The sequence below is a fragment of the Culex pipiens genome, chromosome 1 (genome assembly GCF_016801865.2).
Source record: "Culex pipiens pallens isolate TS chromosome 1, TS_CPP_V2, whole genome shotgun sequence".
In the NCBI taxonomy this organism is placed as follows: Eukaryota; Metazoa; Arthropoda; class Insecta; order Diptera; family Culicidae; genus Culex; species Culex pipiens.
The window spans coordinates 40,610,071-40,631,323 of NC_068937.1; the positions used below are offsets into that span (position 1 = coordinate 40,610,071).

General features: G+C 39.1%; 1 protein-coding gene and 1 long non-coding RNA gene across 5 annotated transcripts in view; both read right to left on the reverse strand.

Moving 5' to 3' along the window:
* Window positions 1-21,253, reverse strand: part of LOC120421546 (echinoderm microtubule-associated protein-like CG42247) — a 92,846-nt gene that overhangs the window by 36,591 nt on the left and 35,002 nt on the right. The gene's annotated exons all lie outside the window — the stretch shown is intronic.
* On the reverse strand, window positions 11,019-12,667 carry LOC128093436 (uncharacterized). The gene is made up of 2 exons (XR_008212463.1): window positions 12,352-12,667; window positions 11,019-12,283 (listed from the first exon to the last, which is right to left on the reverse strand). It is a non-coding gene; the product is annotated as an uncharacterized LOC128093436 (long non-coding RNA).

A 21,253-nucleotide genomic window follows, 5' to 3' on the forward strand; every position in this document is an offset into this window, starting at 1 on the left:
GACAAGTTGGGAAGGTCACGAATTGGAATAGTTTAATCTGGCTGAGTATTTATGAATCGCTCCAATCGATGGCTTAATTTGTCGGTAACCTTGAAGTGATTGGAAATACATTATTGTCGAAGTTATTAGAAGAAAGTTAGATCAACTTTTTTATAAAAACACTTTCATTAAGTATTTTAGATAATTAAATTTAGTATGTAGTTCTAATTCTTAATCAAATTTTTTCGCTATTAAAAAAAATTAGAAAAAAATATGTTGATAGGCCCTTAAAAAAAACTCTAGAATTCTTCAATTTTGCAATCTTTCGATTTTTCAATTCTTCCTGTTTCAGAACTCTGAAGGCTTGTTGAGAAATCAACAATTTTTCGAGTGATCAATTGTTTAACTTTTTTTCAATTCAATTCAATTAGTTTTTATTAGTAAATAATCAATTCACAATTTTGTAATTTTTATAACCTAATAGAGTTTTGGAGTACCTTTCAACTAGTTCATTTTGATGTAATTGGATATTCTAAACAATGGATTCTTTACTTTTTAATTCTTCAGTTTTTCATGTTTTCAATTCTTAATTTTTTAAATTTTTTTATTCTTCATTTTTTTGTTTCCTTAAATCTGAAATTCATTTTTTTCAATTCTTAAATTTTTGAATTCTTTAATTCTATTTTTTTTGCAATACTTACTTTATAATTAGTTTTTTTTTTCAAATAAATAAAGGCTTTCCATTTCATATATCGTTTGAATTTCATACCTTTTAATTATTCAATTATTCAGGACCTTTCGATTCGGAAATTATTTGTTTTTTTAATTCTTAAATTTTTAATTCTTTAATTTATTTATTTTTTGCAGGACTTAGTTTATTTTTTTATAAATAAAAGCTTCCTATTTCATAAATCTTTTGAATTTCATGCTTTATAGTTATTCAGTATTCTATACATTCAATCTCTATAAAAAACATGCATGTTAGTACAAAGATTAAACAATTAAAACTGTAAAATTACCATTAAATTGATATTTGATTACATCTAATTATAGTAAAATAACTTAGAGGAAAATAAATAAAAAAATGGATTTGAATTAATTTTAAAACTCTCACCACATTTAATCGTTGTTTCAAATATTACAAATGAGGTATTAGAGCAGGCTAGAAAAAAACACATAAGGCCGATGCAAATATTTAAAAAAGTTTTTGTCCCTCGGCGCTGGCCGAGGTCAAGGGGGGGGGGCAAAAAATAAAAAAAATATAAAAATTTAAATAACAAGCCATAGTCTTCACCTTTAAATGAAAAAAGTGTTTTAAAATGCATTTTACACTAGTTCAGTTGTTTTGCAATCATAAGTTTTCAAAAAATCTAAGATCTGACAAAAACAAAAATTGAATCGAAAAAAAAAGATTTTGCATCGAAAATTTTCAAAAAATCTTAAGATTTTTTTATAAACCCAAACATGCTAAAAATGATTTTTAACGCAGAAGAATGTATTTTAATTTGATTTCTGCTGGTTGCACTTGAATTTTCATTGAAATTTTGAAGTTTATTTTAAAAATATTTTTTTTGCCCCCTGATTTTTCGGGCCAATTTTGAAGGGGGGGGGGGAAAGATATAAATCAACATAAATTTTTTTTATAGCAGCAAAAATCAAATTTTCAAGCATACATTTCACTTTTGTCAGAAAAAAAGTCTCTTTACACACATAATACTGTTACAACCGACGGGATTCAAACCCAGCACTCACATACAGGACTGGCGCCTTAACCCGCTCGGCTATTAGACCGGTGAAGCGAGAAGAGGATTTAATTAAATTTAATTTTATATATTACAAAATATTAACTAATATTAATCAACCAACAAAATTTCCAACCTGCCAAAATTCATATTGTTTTCTGTGCGTAAAAATTACAATCTTTTAACTATGCTCAAATTTACCCAAAAAAATTGAAACCTCAGAGAAAAAACATAAATAAGAGAATTGAAACATTTAGCAAAATTTATATTCAAAAAAACTATCTCAACAAATATGAGGACGTTTGGCAATTTTCAAGGTAAATCTAAAATTTATCAGTAAAACGATCTTTAAAAAAAATAGGACTCATCAATCTTTAAAAAAAAATAACGATGTGACAATTTTTAGTTTGCTTTGTAAATCCCACACACATTTGAATAAGTCCAAAAGTATGTTTTGAGGATTTTTTAAATCTCTTTTTAACGGTGCACATTAACCAGAGCTTTTTACAAAAAGGTTTAAAAGTTTGGAATAAGAAGATAAAAAATTATTTGGTTGCTGTGCACCATTAATCTAGTAATTTTGTCACGTTCTAAATTTTATAATTTAGATTAAAAGATTTATTCAAACTATTTAGCATCACCCTAATAGCCAAATAAAAAGAACGTTTGAGTTTGAGGTGCACATTTCAACCAACACAATGTAAATGGGCCAATGTGAATTTGGAAGTATGCAATCTATCATACTCCCGTCAGAGAATGTTGACATTTAACATGAGTAGGATAGACTGTTTGGTTACTAATCCAAATTGGCTCAATTACATATTACTCAAAATTTGGAGTGATTTTTTTTAAATTATGTTTCACCCCAACCTGGGACCCTCGAACTTCGCAGCCCACAAGTGGAACATTCCTACAAAATATCGACCAAGTGATAGAACCCCTTTCATGGCCTATTTTGTAATGAACTGTTATTGTCTTCCTTTTAGAGTGCTGTGACGCGTAGAATTTGTTTGTTTTGAGTATTTGCATTTTAATGCCGTTTCTTTCATGAACATTTTGGTTTTTAATTTCACTTTAAATTTTGTTTAGAGAATATTTTTTAAACATGTTGTGTTCATTTTTTATAGAAAATTAAAGTTTTGATACCTTACTCTAACTTCCGTCCTGTCCTGCTTTCGTTTTTTGTTGTATTCCTGTTCCTTAAACCCACAACGATAACGGATCTCTCCCTTTTAACTTGGCAGTACCAGCCAAGTCATCGTAGTTGGCCGGGCCTTTTGTTGTTGTTGTTGTTTCTGATACCTTTTTTCTCTCTCTATGTTTCAGCACCGTTTCATGGCGGAATTTGAATTAATTTGAATTTTTTAACTACTTCAGCCAAGCCTCACGCCACCGAGCCGGGCCAAGATGGTGGGTTGATTGTGTTTCAATTTTCACGTAGTTTTCCACCAGCAAAGGATTGCCGCAGTGGGGCGGGAAAAATGGGTGAGAAAATGGGTGAAATTCATCAAATAGAGTTGGTTTTGATGTAAAAATGCAATATTTTTGGTATTTAACTAAAAATGAAATTAAAATAGTCGACTTGAATACAAATTCGCGTTCAAATTACTTCAAAATGTCAATAGTCCGAAAATAGGGACATCGTCCCTCTATTTTCGACCCATCAAACAGGAATCGGCCTTTCTAGAATGACCTGCGTGTGTATGTGTGGGGTGACTTTCAGTTCGGGTCATAAATCAACTTTAATAGGTCCAAATTGCGGCCAGAGTCGAGAGGGCACGGAAACCGACTGCCAAAACGGGTGACCGGCATTCGGCACTGGCCTGGGACGCTAAGGTCAATACCGTATTTATGCAAAGTATTTCCTATCTGGCTGGCCCCTGGAAGGCAAAGGTTCGACACACGCGGATTGTCGGTTTTCAGGGCCGACGGTGGTGCAGCAATTGAGAGCCGGGCGAGGGTCAAGTGTATGTTGGCAATTTTCGGTAATTTTTAAAAGGGAATTTTGGTGGGCGTCATTGGGAGGATGGAAATAAAGGGGTTTATTTGGGTCTATTTTCGAGATACCACTGCAGTCAGGTTGCAGTTTGTCTTGGAATGGGCAATTTTCGTCAAAAGGTCATTCGAAAGCCAAACTTTAGTCACAAGTATCAATCTTTTTCATAATTTGACGATCAAGTCTAAATCTTAGGTCAAACAATGATTAATTTTTATTGAAAATTGATAAATAAAGATTTCAAATTATGTTGCAAAATGACTTCTTCTGAAAATTATAACAATACAAAATGGAATGCTTTTTTATTTGAATTGTATAAAAAAAACTCACGAGACTTCATTTTCGAAATTGTAAAAGTATGACTTTAATTCCTGACAACTAGTCAATTAACTCGTAATACTTATGATTATTTTTGCAATTGCACCTCTTAATCGTTCTCCCCAGACCATTTTGCACAAGAATTCTTCATCAACCCAGAATATTCTCTTCCTTTGCCGAGGTACCGTCCACTCATTCAAGACGTTTTTCACCTCAAATCTGACGCCCCTTCCAAACTTCCCTGCGATGACCGTCCCTGACCATTCCGTGCCGTGCCAATTCGCATCCCGTGTCGGGGTGTGCTATCGCCACTCGTTTCAATGCCAAAGCCGTTGTTGCCAGAGCGCGAACCCCAAAATTTACGGTCACCTGTACAACTCATCATCTTGCACTGCAAGGAACGAGGTGGTTGGTCAGCGGAACTCTGACAGGTTCGTCCCCCGGCCCTTCTCGTAACTTTTAATGACTTTTCACACGACAACTTTCCGGATCTCGGTTACAGATTTGTTTGTGCACAGGTAAAAAGAAGTTTAAATCTTGTAAAACGTGTAATTTTACATTAAATTATGTTGAAAAAAAGGTTAAAACACAAAAAAGGTAAAATTACATACATTCTGATGTAAAATTACGTAAACTAAAACAAAGTCTTATTTTCAAAACACAAACACATTTTTTTACTGCAGTTAGGGTGGATCAAAATTGGGGACGGATCTCGTGTTGTTGTTGCTTAGGTTATCCGGCCGATAGCGATCTTGATTTGTTTTCATGCCAATTTGAACGAAAACTGGTGCGAATTCTTGCAAGAAGTCCCCGCCGGCGCTGGTGAAATGAGGATAATTAGGTTGATGTATCATCGTGCTGGCCCTGAACGACGACGACGGAACACCGCGATAAATGGGCTCCTCGTTTGTTGGTGTTTGTTTGGCGATTGTTTGGCGAGGGGCGTTTCCTGTTTGGTTAGTTAAACATACTGTTACGACGTGCTAGTTACACTTCTCAAAAACAGTTACGCTCCGCTGGTTTGACTTCCTACAAATGGTCACCTGTCAACCTGACAGTTTGTTTGTTTATAAACAATGGTGAATCAAAAAACCATGCCGAATTCGGTAGTCAAACCATCGGCGTCGTACTGTTACAACCTGCAATTAACCACGTAAGCTACTCTCACTTTTCACACGACGTTAAAAAGGTAACTGGACCGGGCGAAGGTTACACGGGTGCCATGTTCTGTTACATTATTTCAACCGTAGGGGTTGGAGCAGTTGGGGAGTTACTCCGCCAGTAATTTGTGACCGATTTGTTGTTCGTTATCTTGGCGCCCAAAACGGCGGTATGTCACACTGGAGTTCAAATCTAAACGGACAGATCTTCCCCTTGGAACCGATTATGAGGGGGGAAGTTAGCCTCCAAAAAACTCACTGAATATTTGGTTATTTCTGGACTTCAACATTTTGGCCGAGCTAATCCATTATGGTTGGACGGGAGGGTTGCCCATGGTTTGAAGACATTGGCTATTTCGGGAGGCACAAAATCGAACGAAACCGGTAAAGGTTAACTAATTCAGCTTGCTTTTTGATGTACTTGGCCAAAACGATGGTTTGGGATTGTCGATGTTAGATCGGAGACATAGTATAAATTAAACTACTTGTAATTTAGATTCAATTTTTATGTTTGTTTCTAAGTGCTTTCTAAAATTAAGTTTAAATATCAGATATTGTTGTTCACCACGATAAAGTTTATTTTTCTGAGTACAATGAACCTTTGAACGACTACAAAGGATTTAAAATTGATTTTTAATTCAATTTTGAAAAAAATAACATCGCGGCCCTTCTTGACAGAAAAGTTCCTATTTGACAGCTCGTTTCAAGGAGATCATAGTAGATCCAACGGAAAAATGTTGTCTTGTCCATTATTTTTAACCGTTGTACATAAAAATTGACATGGGACTAATAAATTGAACAGCAAATGAGTTTCTCAGTTGATTAGTTGGTATTTTTATCAAAACTCTGAATCCCATCAATAAAAAAAAATATTTCTATCGATACAAAGACCCCCAAAACGGTTTATACCCAGCAATTCTATGGTAATATATTGACATTTAGTTAAATTTAAAGTTTGCAAAATTCAGTTTGGATAAGTTTTATATAGAATTTACAGAGTTATATAAACTTTTATACTAAGCAGTTACTAAACTTTATATTCAATCCAAATAATTTTTTAATCAGTCATGGATGCCTATTTGGAGTTGGGAGACTGGATTTATGGTGTTTTGTCAACAAATAACTTTATTTATGTTAATTTTTCGAAAGGTGTACAAACTTTTTTTACCTTTCTTGATTTTTGTAATAGTATTTGTTATATAACTTTTTATAGAAATCATCGTTTCATGAGCTTTTTGTAGCAAAATGTAGTTTCTGAACAAAACGTAGTGCAAGGTTTTTGTCAAACTTTAAATTGTTAACACGTTTCATCACAAAATGTGTATTGTGCCCAAGGGGTGTTAATACTGTTTTACATACTGTATCTCAAAAATAGATTTGCTAAACTCGTCGAAAATTGCAGTTACATTTGAATCACCAGAGGACCTCTGTATACTCCAATCACGAAACAAAAAATCCGTCCGAAGCCATCAAATTAGGGTGAACTCGTTACGCGGCGCTGAACACACCTTAAATTTCGCATTGACCGTGACCGATCCCACCCCGCAGAACCTGAAACAGAAACCTAACCTCACATATGGATTTATGCAAATGCAAATGCAGAGCCACAGGAATTCCATCAGAATCGAAGCTTGGAGCCTCTTGCATAACCCTGACCGTGTGTGTTGTTGTGGGAGCTCGTTAATTTGACAAAACAACTGTGGGACCATCCATAAACCACGTGGACACTTTTTTAGTAATCAAGAACCCCCCCCCCCCTCGTGGACAATTGTCCATACAAAAAAAATCTTTTTTGTATGGATCGTGGACAATCTCCATACACCGCCCCCCCCCCCCCGAATTGTCCACGTGGTTTATGGATGGTCCCAGTACGCAGTTGCTCGGACTGCAAACTTTGTCAAACTAGTGGTGTTTTACTGTAGCTCCTGCTCGAATCGCTGTGCAGCGTGATTTTATCTCCTTTGTGAGGAGGAAAATTTTCCTCGCAATCACATTTCCTGCATTTTACTCGATTCCTTCGCATAAATAGCCCACACAAAAACAAAACAGCAAACTTTTCCGCGCGAAATTGCCGGTCATTTTCCGCGCGTAATTACCGTTGCGTGGTGGCGACTTTCACGTTTCAACCGCATTGGCGTTGCGTTTGGGGTTTCAACTGCGTGCGTGTTGGGAAAATTCTACCCACTTGTAAGCACCCGTAATTCTCATTAGATAATTGGGCATGATTGGTGGCACTATGTTGCACGCAGTGGTCAATAAGGTCTTGTGAAGAGAAGTTTACCCTTTGAAGTATGTGCACTTGTTTTATTTATTTATTATTATTATTAAAAAAGTTCTCCGATCGGACTCAACATTTTTCTAAAGGGTTCCTTTGCCGAAATTAGTGCGTCCACCCCGGGAATTCTCGGGACAAAATTCCCGGGATTTATTCCAAACCGGGAATTCCCGAATCCCGGGAATTTTCTAATTTTCAATTTCAATTCGGTTTTATTAGTGCATAATCAAGATACAATAAGTTCTTCTGAAACAGAGTTTTGGAGTTCCTTTCAGCTGTGTGTTACATCATACGACAAATATGGTCCACTTTACCACTTTACCGGAGATATTCCGGATTCCGTTGGGGTACCTCGGCCCTCCTATTTGGGGTCAGGGTCTGTATAGAGCAATTCCAGCTCAAATCAGGAATTTTTATGGTACTTTTGTACCCGACCTTCTCCGATTTCAATGAAACTTTGTAGACATGTTATCCTAGGCCTATATAAGCCATTTTTGTTTATATGTAGCCAAAAGTACTCGAAAATAACATTTGAGAAGGGCGTAAGGGTTTTAAATATTTTTGTATTTTGTAATTTAAAAATTACTGTATCTCGAAGCCGTTGCGTCGTATCAAAAAGTGGTCAAAGACAAACTTGTAGGAAATAGGACGGGCTTTCTGAAAAAAATACACTGAAACAAAAATACACGCCTTATCTATGAGATTTTTTGATTTTTAAATCTAAAACTTAAATTTAAAGGTGATGTCACGATGTTTTTTCGTTCAAATTTTTTGAGGAAATAGCCTAAAATGTTACCAAAAGACTGACGAAAAATGCAGAATGGTATGTCTCTCCTAAAAAAATACAAAAATTATTTACTAAAACTTAGAGCGTCCAATTTCCCGGGGTTACAAAATTCCCGGGAAACGGGAAATTTTCAACAAATTTTCCGGGAAATCCCGGGAATTCCCGTGAAATTTGAAATTTTACGAAAATTATTCTGATCCTGTTTCTGATTAATCTTTTGTAAAGAAATTGTATAGAACAGCAATTTTATAGTCAAAATGAGTGAGAGGATCAATAAATGGCTTGACTGCTTGTAAAAAATCATGCAACTTTGAGAAAATATATAAACTTTCTAATTTTTTAATCTTTTAAATCGTCCCAAATGAAAGAAAATATTATTAGTATTTATGTTGAGAAGGATTTTTTTAAATCAAAGTGTTTGGACAGTGAAAATCTATGCTCCACAACCATAAAATTGATTTTAAATTTGTCACAGTGACCATAAAGTTAAAATAAAAAAACCAAAAAATTCAACATGTGAATAAATAAATAATCATTGAATTTACCTTGAAAATCTAATTCCTAGCGCTTTTTAACTTGAAACACTATTTTTCAACTAGAAAATTTGATACGAAGTTGTTTTTTAATGGTTTTTCATGGTTTTATGATATGATTTTAGTTATATGGTATTCAGCCTAATAAATCAATTAGATTAAAATAATTTTGAGTATTTGAAAGTGGTTGAAATTCAACGATATTTTTTCTTATATAAATAAATTTATAACTTCAATCTGTAATTTCTCGAATACTTAGAAACAGAATTTTCTCACACAAACCTTTTTTAAAAATTTAATTATATCAGTTCAATTTCCATACAAAATGTTCAAGGTAAAAAAAGTCAAACAAATCTCAATGTTAATATTGGCCGGAAGATGTACATATCTTATTTTCAAATGATATTACAAAAAAAACATTAAAAAATGTTGTCAAAAATAAAATAATTTATATTCATTCCATAACAGCGTAACTGTTGTTGCCCAACATATAAGCAAACAATATTCCTAGTGGTGAATACTTCAGAAATAAATATTATCTGAATTAAACCTTGACATGAAATTTACAGACAATCTGATTAGTTCAATATGAATCAGGTTCTCCAATTATTATTTTTTGTATAATTTCAAAACATTGGTGCCAAAAAGGTAGGAAAATGTATACTTCTGCTTGTATTTCGGGAATTCCCGGGAAATTCACAAATTTCCCGGGAAACGGGAAATATTTTTATCCGGGAAATCCCGGGAATTCCCGGGAAATTTTTTCCCGGGACGGGAAATTGGACGCTCTACTAAAACTGTTTTTTTAAGTGGTATAAACGTCAAAATTTTTAAAAACCAGTAGTGGGGATCGATTCTCCAGACAATTTTACATAAAATCTCCATATTGACCACTGTCCTATGTCCAATCATTGGGGAGATACAGCGGTTTTAAAAATAAAAATGTTGAAAAAATAGGTTTTTTGGTGGTTTTTGGCAATTTCTATGTGACAGACTTGGTTTTCCAGTCTCGTAAATATTTTTACCGGAAAGCTCGTCCAATTTCCCATTTCAAAAAACTTTTCAAAAAAACAGTTTTAGTAAACGATTTTTGTATTTTTATAGGAGAGACATACCATCCTGCATTTTTCGTCAGTCTTTTGGAAACATTTTAGGCTATTACCTCAAAAATTTTGAACAAAAAAAATCGTGACATCACCTTTAAATTTAAGTTTTAGACTTAAAAATCTAAAAATCTCATTGATGTGGCGTGTATTTTTGTTTCAGTGTATTTTTTTCAGAAAGCCCGTCCAATTTCCTACAAGTTTGTCTTTGACCACTTTTTGATACGATGCAACGGTAATTTTTAAATTGCAAAATACAAAAATAGTTAAATACCTTACGCCCATCTCAAATGTTATTTTTAAGTACTATTGGCTCCATATACACAAAAATGGCTCATATAGGACTAGGATAACATGTCTACAAAGTTTCATTGAAATCGGAGAGGGTCGGGTACAAAAGTACCAGAAAAATTCCTGATTTGAGCTGGAATTGCTCTATAACAATGACATGGTTAAGTCCTACGGGACACCGGAGCCGGTTCCAATTGGGGACCAATCAGCTCAGTGAACCGTTTCCGGTTTGAACCTGTTCCGGTGCCCGAAGGTCTTGAGCATGTCATGTATCTATGCAGGCTAATGTATTAGGATGATGCATTGAAGTTTTGCATCATTTCCGACATTATTCTGTGAAAAAGTTATTGTTATATTGACCCTAATCCCAAATAGGAGGGTCGAGGTACCCCAAGGGAATCCGGAACATCTCCGGTAAAAGTGGACCATATTTGTCCCTCATCTGACAGTATAGACAAATCTGGATCTTTTGCAACCGGAAGCATCCAAAATGGTCAATTCTACGAAAAGTTATGAGATTTTTAAGAAAAAAAAATAGGGGCAAATGACTACCCGAGCGTTAATATTTTCTGTTTAACTTAATATGTGTTGGGGTTGGTCCTTCTCACCGTGAAATCCTCCTTCGATAGAACCTGAGCAGCGTTCACCAGACCCCAACACGAACCGGATGGTGCGGCAGGCAGGGGGGGGGGGTGTTCACGTCCAGTGCACACTCGGAGTCGGTTTCCCAGGAACAGCAGCGGCCAATTCTTCCCAGAGTCCACGGAGGACTCGTTAGATCACACCGGATATCGCACAGTAACAACTCGCGGGTTTTAGATTGAAATAACCGTGTAAAAATCGTCACTTTATTAACATTTAATAACTAACAAAAAGATACAAGTAATTGCGCTCGCAGCGCGGGCCAGAGGCCCTCCTGTTGGCGATCTCCTATCGGCTCAACTTGGTATATTGGACTGTGTGTGTTTAAACCTAAATCTCCTACAGATCATCTTCAACCCACAAGTCGATCCATATCACGCATATTAGCACCAAAATCCGGAGATAATGAGCTAATCCTAGGTGACGTCATTGATCTCTCCAGAGAGGATCGAAGGTATCAAAAGTGGTGAATATAAGTTTGACCAGGGGTACATCCAAGGGTGGACGCTACTCCCAAACATCCTCACCCACCCTGAAATTTCTAAAATTTCTGAACAACCAAAATTCCCTTGTACTGACTGTCATGATCGGGGACCACAACAAGCCAAGTACCCAAATTCCCGTTTACCTAACCATGTGTCGTTTGTGTAAATTCCATTCCATGGCAGCTTAAGGGTTACCCCGAAACCAATACCAATTGTTGACCAAACCAAACCAAATGGTGATGTGCTGCCTGCTTGCCCGAGATGTTGTTGTTTCCTTGTACTGCTGACCAGCTCCAGCAGATCGTGTCCACGCTGAGTTGGTCTTCCTGGTTGAATTGGTGTCCTGCGTGAGTGTGTGAGTGTCTCCGAACCTCACCCACCGTTTGACCATCGCCGAGTACTTCTGTATGAATCCTACACACAGAAGTCCAGTTCGCCGTACTCGATCCTGGATGTGAGCGTGCCCATGGCGAACCCAAACTGCAAACAGCAGTCGTGCAAACCGTCGTGTTGATCGTTGCGATCGTGTCCAAACCGTTCCTGTGGTGTGCATACCAGCTCACCCACCATCGACAAACCGCTGTCGATGTCGTTGTAATTCGATCCTATGTGGTTGTGAGTTGCGTTGAAATGGTCTTGCCGATCGTTCGTAATTGCCCCGCAGTTATTGTGATCGGATTAAACATTGGAAACAGACCGTCCTAGAATTGTGCACCTGCACATCTGCCGCGATACCTCCGTGATCTTGCCACGTCGACCTTGGTGTGATGACGTCCTGCTGTCTATATTCAACCTTGCCTGATCGTCCGCCTGGATGATCTTGGTGTTCAGCTTCCCGAGTGGATTAAAAATAAAAACCAATTGTGTTGACTCAAAGTGAGTGCTTGTGACGATTTGCATCGTCCGCTAGGTGTGAGACTGTGCACAATCTCTGCACCTCCGTGTGACCGCCCGTGGGTCCCTTGTGAAGCCCTGCTTCAGCTTTCAGGTTGTGCGTACGTGGAGCCCGTTGCCCCGACCTTGGTTGGAAATGTGGAGACCTTCTCCAGCTGGTGATTTCCTTCGGTGTTGACCGTGGGAGGAGCCCGATGCTCCGACCTTGGGTTGACGTGGAAGAAGCCCGATGCTTCGACCTTGGATAGTCCATGTGGAGCCCTGCTCCGGCTTGGCCGTAGGTGGAGCCCTATGCTCCGGCCTTGGATTGGGATGTGTGGAGGTTTGCTTCAGCTTGGCCGTGGGTGGAGCCCGTTGCTCCGGCCTTGGGTGGGAATGTGAAGCTCTGCTCCAGCTTGACCATGATTGAAGCCCTATGCTTCGGTCCCTATGATTCCTTGGAGCCCTGCTCCGGATAGGCCGTGGATGGAGCCCTGCTCCGGATAGGCCGTGGATGGAGCCCGTTGCTCCGGCCTTGGGGTGGTATTTTGATCCAAATGGGTGTTGAACATGCATGCACGTCACCGATGACGTCACGCTCCGAAAAGTGTTGAAGATCCTTGGTTAGGGTGACCGTTCCGTAGGTCAGACGTCCCAGTGACGCCTTGTTGTAACCCGCAGTGCATCCGAGACTGCTTCCTTCGTAAAAACCATTGCTCCGTCGTCCCAGACGGAAGTTGCAAGATCCTAGGCTGCTCGTTGGATTAGGAGACCATGTCTGTCGACAGTTGAGTACCGAAGCCCGTGCTTCGTGGAGTTCGCAGTGCACCGTTGACTGCATCCTTCCTTGGTTACCAACGTAACATCCCTCGTCACGCTGTGGTAGGTGTGTCTCGCCCCGATGACGCAACACTCGGCGACCATTCGCCGGTCCGAGATGGTTGGCGACGTCCCGTGACGTCACGCCTGTTTGTGGTTGTATCCCCATCAACTCTCATGTGTGTTGGTAGCAATCGACAGTTGGTTTTGGTTTGTGTAAGCATGCCAGAGTTTGATCCCAAGTGTAAATGTTACAGCTTACAAGTGTGTTTGTGTTCCTGGCCCTATCCAAGTGCCTTTTGCGACTACCTTTCCTACTGCCTCAAAACAAACCGATCGTTGATGACGTCATGGTCTAGACGAACCATTTTTGATTGCTCCACTGCTTTGCCGCGGAGTGGTAGCCTTTTGTCCTCGCTGCCCTGGCTGGCGATCCCTTTGTTAACCGCGATCAGCTGATACGATGGGGTTGACGTCATCAGCGAGTTGTTTCGTCATCTCGGGAATCTCCGATCCGAGACGTGCCTCCAAATTGGTTGATGATGCAATCGAGAGAAGAGGATTTGGTGTAATATCCAGAGTGTAATGCCTCGGCAAGGCATATACCGTGCAACGTGCTATTTACCTTAAAGAAAAGTCCATGGTGCCACCTCTTCGACTCCGATGCATGGTTGGTGACCTCGAGTTGAGTGGGTTGCCAGCGTGGGTGGTCTGGCAGGTTGTAGCCTCATCCTCCGTGGGGTTGTTGTGGTGATCCTGTCGGGTGACGATCGCGTGGTGGATTCGTCAGCGCGAACCATTTCGCAGCCTTCCGTGGGGTGGTGAATTAGGTGGTGTTGTCCACGTGATGGGGTGTGTATTGATGATAACAGGTAACCTCGGGTAGGCCCCGTCCACCGCTGTACCAAGCGGTTCACCACGTGGTAGTGCTCCATTGACGTCATCGATTCCTCGCCCGAGGAAGATGGCATTGTTCAGGTCGTTCGCGTTCGGAATGAGTTGTAGAACGAATATTTGTGTGAGTATGCGGTAATTGCCCAAGCTTCGGCGGAAACATATACTGATCTATGCTAAATTACCTGAGAGAACAGGAATCCTCACTGGATCAGTCGTTCCGGGTGAAGTTAATTGATGAAATCCGAGCTTGCCAATCCGTACGCTCCTTTCACGACGCTCCAGGTCGTTGGTGATTGTTGAGACCGAGCCGTCGAATCTCGTACCAGGTAGCAACCGTTCCACACGTGGTTACTCTCACACGGACAATGGCGGATGTCCATTGTAGATTACCGATGAATGGCGAGTCCATTTTCCATTGATTGGTTGGTGGTTCGAATATCCAAAAACGAACCAAACGATTTCCGGAAGTGCGATGTTCCCGTTTCGCACCATAGATGTCCATGACCACCACTCCCAGTGGTCCGATATCGTCACCGTTGACGATGGGTTGATCAATTGCCGTCCAAGTGATTTTGGAAAAGTGTGGGTGTTAGTAAAGTGACTGGATGTGATGCTTCGGCTGGACATATTGTTCTTGGTTCTACTAACCTGGCTAACCATTTCCGGTACCGATGTCCAGTCCTGAAGTACGCCTATCTGCCATGACGGCGTCCATTTCCGAAGGTCCTTTTGTCCTTTTGACCTTTGTCCTTCCGCGAGAAGATGGCGACCTCCACCATCGCTGCTGCACCGACTCTCCAACTTGGCGCGAATCCTTTCCGCGGGTATCCGTACCCCCACCATGTCCAGACTGTCCGTAGGCCATGCATCCGGTTCGAAGGACCAAATGTTGGGGTTGGTCCTTCTCACCGTGAAATCCTCCTTCGATAGAACCTGAGCAGCGTTCACCAGACCCCAACACGAACCGGATGGTGCGGCAGGCAGGGGGGGGGGGGGTGTTCACGTCCAGTGCACACTCGGAGTCGGTTTCCCAGGAACAGCAGCGGCCAATTCTTCCCAGAGTCCACGGAGGACTCGTTAGATCACACCGGATATCGCACAGTAACAACTCGCGGGTTTTAGATTGAAATAACCGTGTAAAAATCGTCACTTTATTAACATTTAATAACTAACATAAAGATACAAGTAATTGCGCTCGCAGCGCGGGCCAGAGGCCCTCCTGTTGGCGATCTCCTATCGGCTCAACTTGGTATATTGGACTGTGTGTGTTTAAACCTAAATCTCCTACAGATCATCTTCAACCCACAAGTCGATCCATATCACGCATATTAGCACCAAAATCCAGAGATAATGAGCTAATCCTAGGTGACGTCATTGATCTCTCCAGAGAGGATCGAAGGTATCAAAAGTGGTGAATATAACTTTGACCAGGGGTACATCCAAGGGTGGACGCTACTCCCAAACAATATGTTTTCAAAAGACTGGGTATTATAATAACGTATATTTATCATTTGAAATTTGAAAAAATATCCCAGATAACTATTTTTCATCTAATAAATGTATCAAATTAAGACAGTTGTTTAAGCCAATTATTTCGCATCATGTTTTGATTTTTTAAAATTGATTTCGGTTAAAACAGGAACAGAACAAAATAATCAATAAGTTGATTTCCAAATTTATTGTCCCAAAATCTCCCCTCGATTTTCCCCAGTTGGCGGAGTCACATGAAATTCATGAATTTCTAAATTTTATTTAAAATTTCACATTGACTGGTATTTTTTTATTTGTTGTCGACGACAACTTGTCGTGTTAGATACTTTTAAAGAAATTTTCAAAGCTTTTCTAGTTATTTCATATAATCCAGAAACATTCCGGCGTTGCAACATCACCATTTTTCAACTTTTTTTTTCGAAATATGTGTCGTATGATATCAAAACCTGTCCCAAATTTATTATTTTTTACAGATTCGGATTTGAAACATAATTTTCTACAAGTAGTGACTATGGAAAAGTCGAATTTTCATTTGCCACATCGATCTCTCCGTGACGTTGCAACAGGGTGAGAAATAGTGAAATTTTGACCCCTTTTGGTTTCTTGCAATTTCTAATGGTTAATCCAGCTGCAGTTGATGATTGGACCAATATAAAAACGAATGCAATTGAAATGTTCGCCGTTCGACGTGTCGTTTTTGTCGCTAGAGAATGTGACTTAAAAATATATATATATTTATAAGAGACTTATTTAATTTAAATTGCATTGGATTAAAAACTGTGTTTCATTTGAAGTCCAAAGCACAACAAAACAGTTTCTACACAGAAAAAAAAAATCATGGTAATATTACATCTGGGAAGGGGTACATCTTTTATGTCAGAGAAAAGGTGTAATTTTATCTCTGGAAATGTGTAATTTTACCACTTTTCTTGTGTAATGTCACTTTTTCAGTCTAAATACAGCTTCCAAATTTACATTATTTTTTTCTGTGTAGATAGCTTAATTGCCCCTGATCGCATAAATGTCCAATATGAATTTTCATCGTTTTTGAGTTATTGAAGCAGTTTTGTTCAACATTCAGAAAAGCCTATATCATCCATTACGTTGTTCTAGCAATCTGGAGGAAATCCATGGGACAAACTTGCCCTGCGTTTTTCTCAACTGCTGTTTTTGCATATGGGACATTTATGCGAACATGGGCAGGTAAGCTATCTAGAAACTGCTGTCCTTGTTTATATTGAAGAGTAGATTATCACCAATCAATAGTATTTTGCTAATTATACGTTTTAAAGATTGAAAAACATAACAAATATATTGATAACATAGATTTTGTGATTGTTTCAAAAATTTTCCGGGGTCCCGGATTTGTGATCAGGGACAAAAGTTACCGCTTAGGACAAAGTTTCGCGCAAATCGAAGAGGGGTCGGGGCAACTTTTTCCGATTTCGTGTGAGTTGGTAGAGAATTACACCTATGTGAAAGTATGGAGCGATATTTAGTCTAGGCACAAATTCAAAAAAGGTGCTCATTTTTCGTGTCTAGAAGCAAATCGTGCCAGTTTTTGATGGATCTAGACTGAATCGACCCTCCTGAATCCGAATCTGCCTGATGATTTCCCCGATTTTGAAAGGGAATCGATATATTCAAGATGGTGTCCAATATGGCGGCTGAATGGAAAAAAACACAATAAAAGGGCTTTCAAGTTCAATCAACAACTCAAAATTAACTAATTCCGGATCGCTGAACTCGAATATGACCCTTAGAATACTTCAAAGTACTAAGGGATTGTGCAATCCAAGATGGCTGCCAATATGGCTAAACTAGAATATTGGAAATGTTCATACATAAATGTAACAGGCAACACACTAAAAAAATATTAATATTACATTCAACGTAATCATGATTTTAACGCAAATTAAAATCATGTAATCAAAAATTTGATGTAATATTATGATTGTTTTGACGTAGCTTCCCAAACTCATCGTGAATATAACGAAAAACAATTTTACATTAAAGAAAACGTAAGATTCAATTATTCACTACCCAATTTTCAGTCAATTGTGATGCACATAGCTAGAGCGTGTTTTTTGATGTAATTTTGTGTTACATTTAACCGAACTCCACGTGGAAACGTTTTGCAGTGTAGAGACTCATCACAAACGTCAGCCATGTTTGAAGTTGCGCAAAATATTGTCGCGGCAGCTTTGGCTCTTATCTTGTTTTAACAGTTACTCTCCGCAAAAGCAAAACATATTACAACAAAATTTCTTGAAGAGGTAAGTTTTATCTTCATGCCATCAAATTTAATGTACAACAACATATTTTTTGTTTGTTTTTGTTTTCATTTTAGTTTGGGAAATAATCTTGATGGATCCCGGCACGGATACTGTTCGGGTTGAAGCTGCTAGGGCTTTGGAGCAATTATTTTCCCCGCAACCACTCTCCGGTCCAAGATGCAGCCGGTGCCGGTGCTCTGCGTTCCGGGAAAGGTTTCCCGGAAGGTCTACTTGCCGTCAGCAGCCCCTGTTGGAAGAGACACAGGTGAGGAGCGAAGTTCGACCGGAAAATACGAAGTGGACAGGACCGGATTCATTATCCAGTTGCGGACCAGGACCGGAATCCTCTAGTTCTGCGGTCAACACAGGTGCGCGAAACCGAAGATGGTCATTTCCTCGGACGTGGATGGAAGAATCGAATAAAATTCGTAGTGAACGGGAGCAGACCAATAAAAGAAAAAAAAAATAGTGAGTTAAAAGTGCCAAGAAAAAGAAAAAAGATTAAGTGATATTGTGATAGATAAGCGCAAATAAAAAAACTGTACATGAAAAATTAAAACGTGTCGTTTTTACCCCAATAAGAATGATCCGAAAATCCAACAAGAAAGTATCCAACAAAATTGCGTCTGCTGTAATTTTACATTTAATAAGCCTGTCGGTTGGGGCATGTAATTTTAAAATCTGATGTAATTTTAAGTCTTATTTGACGCTCCAGTTATGTGCATCAAATGAGACGGAATATTACACGATTTTTTCGAAGTGTGAATCAACAGGTCAAATCTAACTGATTTGGGGTCGCTGAACTCGAATATGACCCCTAGAATACTCTAAAGTACTCAGGGAGAGAGATCAGCTACCCCAAATTAGTTAGATTTGACCTGTTGATTGCCTGTTACATTTATGTATAAACATTTCCAATATTCTAGTTTAGCCATATTGGCAGCCATCTTGGACTGCACAATCCCTTAGTACTTTGCAGTATTCTAAGGGTCATATTCGAGTTCAGCGACTCCAAATTAGTCATAATTGAGTAGTTGATTGAACTTGAAAATCCTTTTATTGTGATTTTTTCCATTCAGCCGCCATATTGGACGCCATCTTGAATATCTCGGTTTTCTTTTGAGAATCGGGAAAATCAACAGGTAGATTCGGATTCACGAGGGTCGATTTAGTCTGGATCCATCAAAAACTGATGACCGAGTCACGTAGCTCAGTGGTAACGCTCCCGCCTCGTGAGCGGTAGATCGGGGTTCAAATCCCGGCTCGGACCAACAAAACTGGTGATCTTTTCCCTTCTGGATTCGATTGCTTAGTAAAGGGAAGGTAGTGTATCGTCACAAACTGGACCTTATCAAGACACCTTAGGAAGACAACCTATATGGAATGTTAACATTACTTTTTTTATCAAAAACTGGCCTGTTACACGATTCACTTCTTGCATCGCTGTTTTAGGGTCTTGTGCCTTGACTAATTTGGCAAATGTCAGAATTTTAACCATTTAACATTTTACTTAGATTTTTTATAAGCCTGTTGCAGTAATTTTTGCTCGTCGAAGAGGTAAAACTTTATTTCACTGTTACAACACCTGGGCTAATGAGGATCACCACCCGAAAGAGTCTGGACCTTGTAACAGCAGTAGTCGTTGCTGGCGTTCAACCGGACAACACAAAGGAACGAACCAACACCTCCACTCCCCTAAAATTTCAAGAAGCAGAACTCCCATCGAGGATTGGATCTAATTTATGACGGAAGCTTAGATTAAGATAATGACTGTTTGCGAGGGGAAAACAGCAAGTGAAAAACGCTTCTTCATCGTAGGGACTCCAACCCAAGCCACACAAGACTTCCCTCTATAGGGGTAATTAAATTTGCGTAGGGCGGGTATTGAGGGGAGAGTTTCCCACCACACTACGCCCATGTCAGTACGGTGGACAAGTTATGTGATAATGATGGGGCACATTTGCCTTGTTTTGTTTTTGTTTTTGGGGTTTTCCCCACCGATGACTGATGGCAGTTGGGCAGCGCCATCTGTGAGCAAGTAGCCAAAACCGGTGTAAATATGTACAAGGTCAACGCCTGAAAGTATGCGACTGTTCGGAAAGGGCGCAGATCGTGCAGGAGAAATCGAAAGATAATGGTGTTGGTGGGGATGGTCACACGGTTTTGCTTCGTTACCTGATTGTGGTGATTTGGTCGTTTTTGTTTAATCGCGTGTTTATGATACATACCAGGACAACTCATACACACAAAGAACATGGAGGTTGAATGTGACGTGTGTATCGTGAGGGGTTTGAAACGAGATCAACTGGGGTGAAACAAATCAAAATCGCGAACGTTAGAGTATGGGATATTTTTTTTTTGGGTGTATGCTGGATCTTGGCCAAACACTGCCGATTTTTGCTTTCGAGAAAAGAGATGATTAGGTGAGCGAGTTGGGTTGAGAATGTTGCGACACGGTTTGACGTAAACGCTCTCACTCACCCAGGTACCGTAGAGCAGGTCCCCCCGGGACATGGCATTATGGAAAAAGGGACACTTTGGACACCGCCACAACCACCAACACCATTTCGGTTATCGATGTGATTGGGAAGGTTTGAGAAGTTTGCAGATAGAGATAGCGATAGAGAGGAAGAGAAGAAAAAGAGAGAGAGAGTTATTAGTTGATTTGAAATTGTTCAACAAATCACAAAAAAGAGAAGATGAAACACAGTAGACCGATTCTTAGCGAAGCTACACCAAAATATCACTTTTTTCAATTTTCAATGTGATTTTTTATATGAAAAATTTCATTTTAATTATGATCTAATAATTGCAATGTGCTTTAAATGCGTTTTCTTATCTGAAATGCCAAAAATATTGACCAAATAAGGTCTGCAAGTCATTGAATGGGAGAGGAGTTTTTTCGTAAATCTGCTCCTTTCGTTGTCCCGTCACGAAAAGAAATGGCTGGCAAAAACTCAAATCTCAACCAAATCTTTCAGTTCAAGGAGCAAAAGATTCGTTTTTCAATTTGTGATAATGTGTAGAAGAGCAAAAGTTTTAAAAAATCAATCTGGCAAAACTGCGTCGATTTTTTTGGTGTGCCTTTTAAAATTCCAGTTTTACGATGTTGTCCCGTCACGCTGCATTTTCATATCAGGAGAAGCACAGGTATAATACTGTTCATTATGCATGTCATTTCTATGTTGGAAAATCAATTATCTTTCCAAATATGTAATAACATTGGGGGGTTTCTTCTTTAATTGTGCCACTACAGCCAAAACGCTGAAAAAAACTTGGGAATTTTTTGAAAAGGAGCCGAAGAATCGGTCAGTAGAGATCTCCACGGTTCCTCTCACGCACACCACGATTCTGTGTTAGTATTTGTATTTGAAGTATTGTTTTGGTTTTGATCGACTGTGATTGGCTGAATTCCAAGCAGCTGATTTTGTTTACACTATTTTACGCAGACATAGGCAAATCGAGTAGACCAATCGTCTGTAAAAACCAGCTGTTTACCACGTGCTCGTGGTATAATAAAGGACACAGCTGATTTTGACAGACGAATTAATCTACTCGATTTGCCTATGTCTGTGTGTAATTTTGT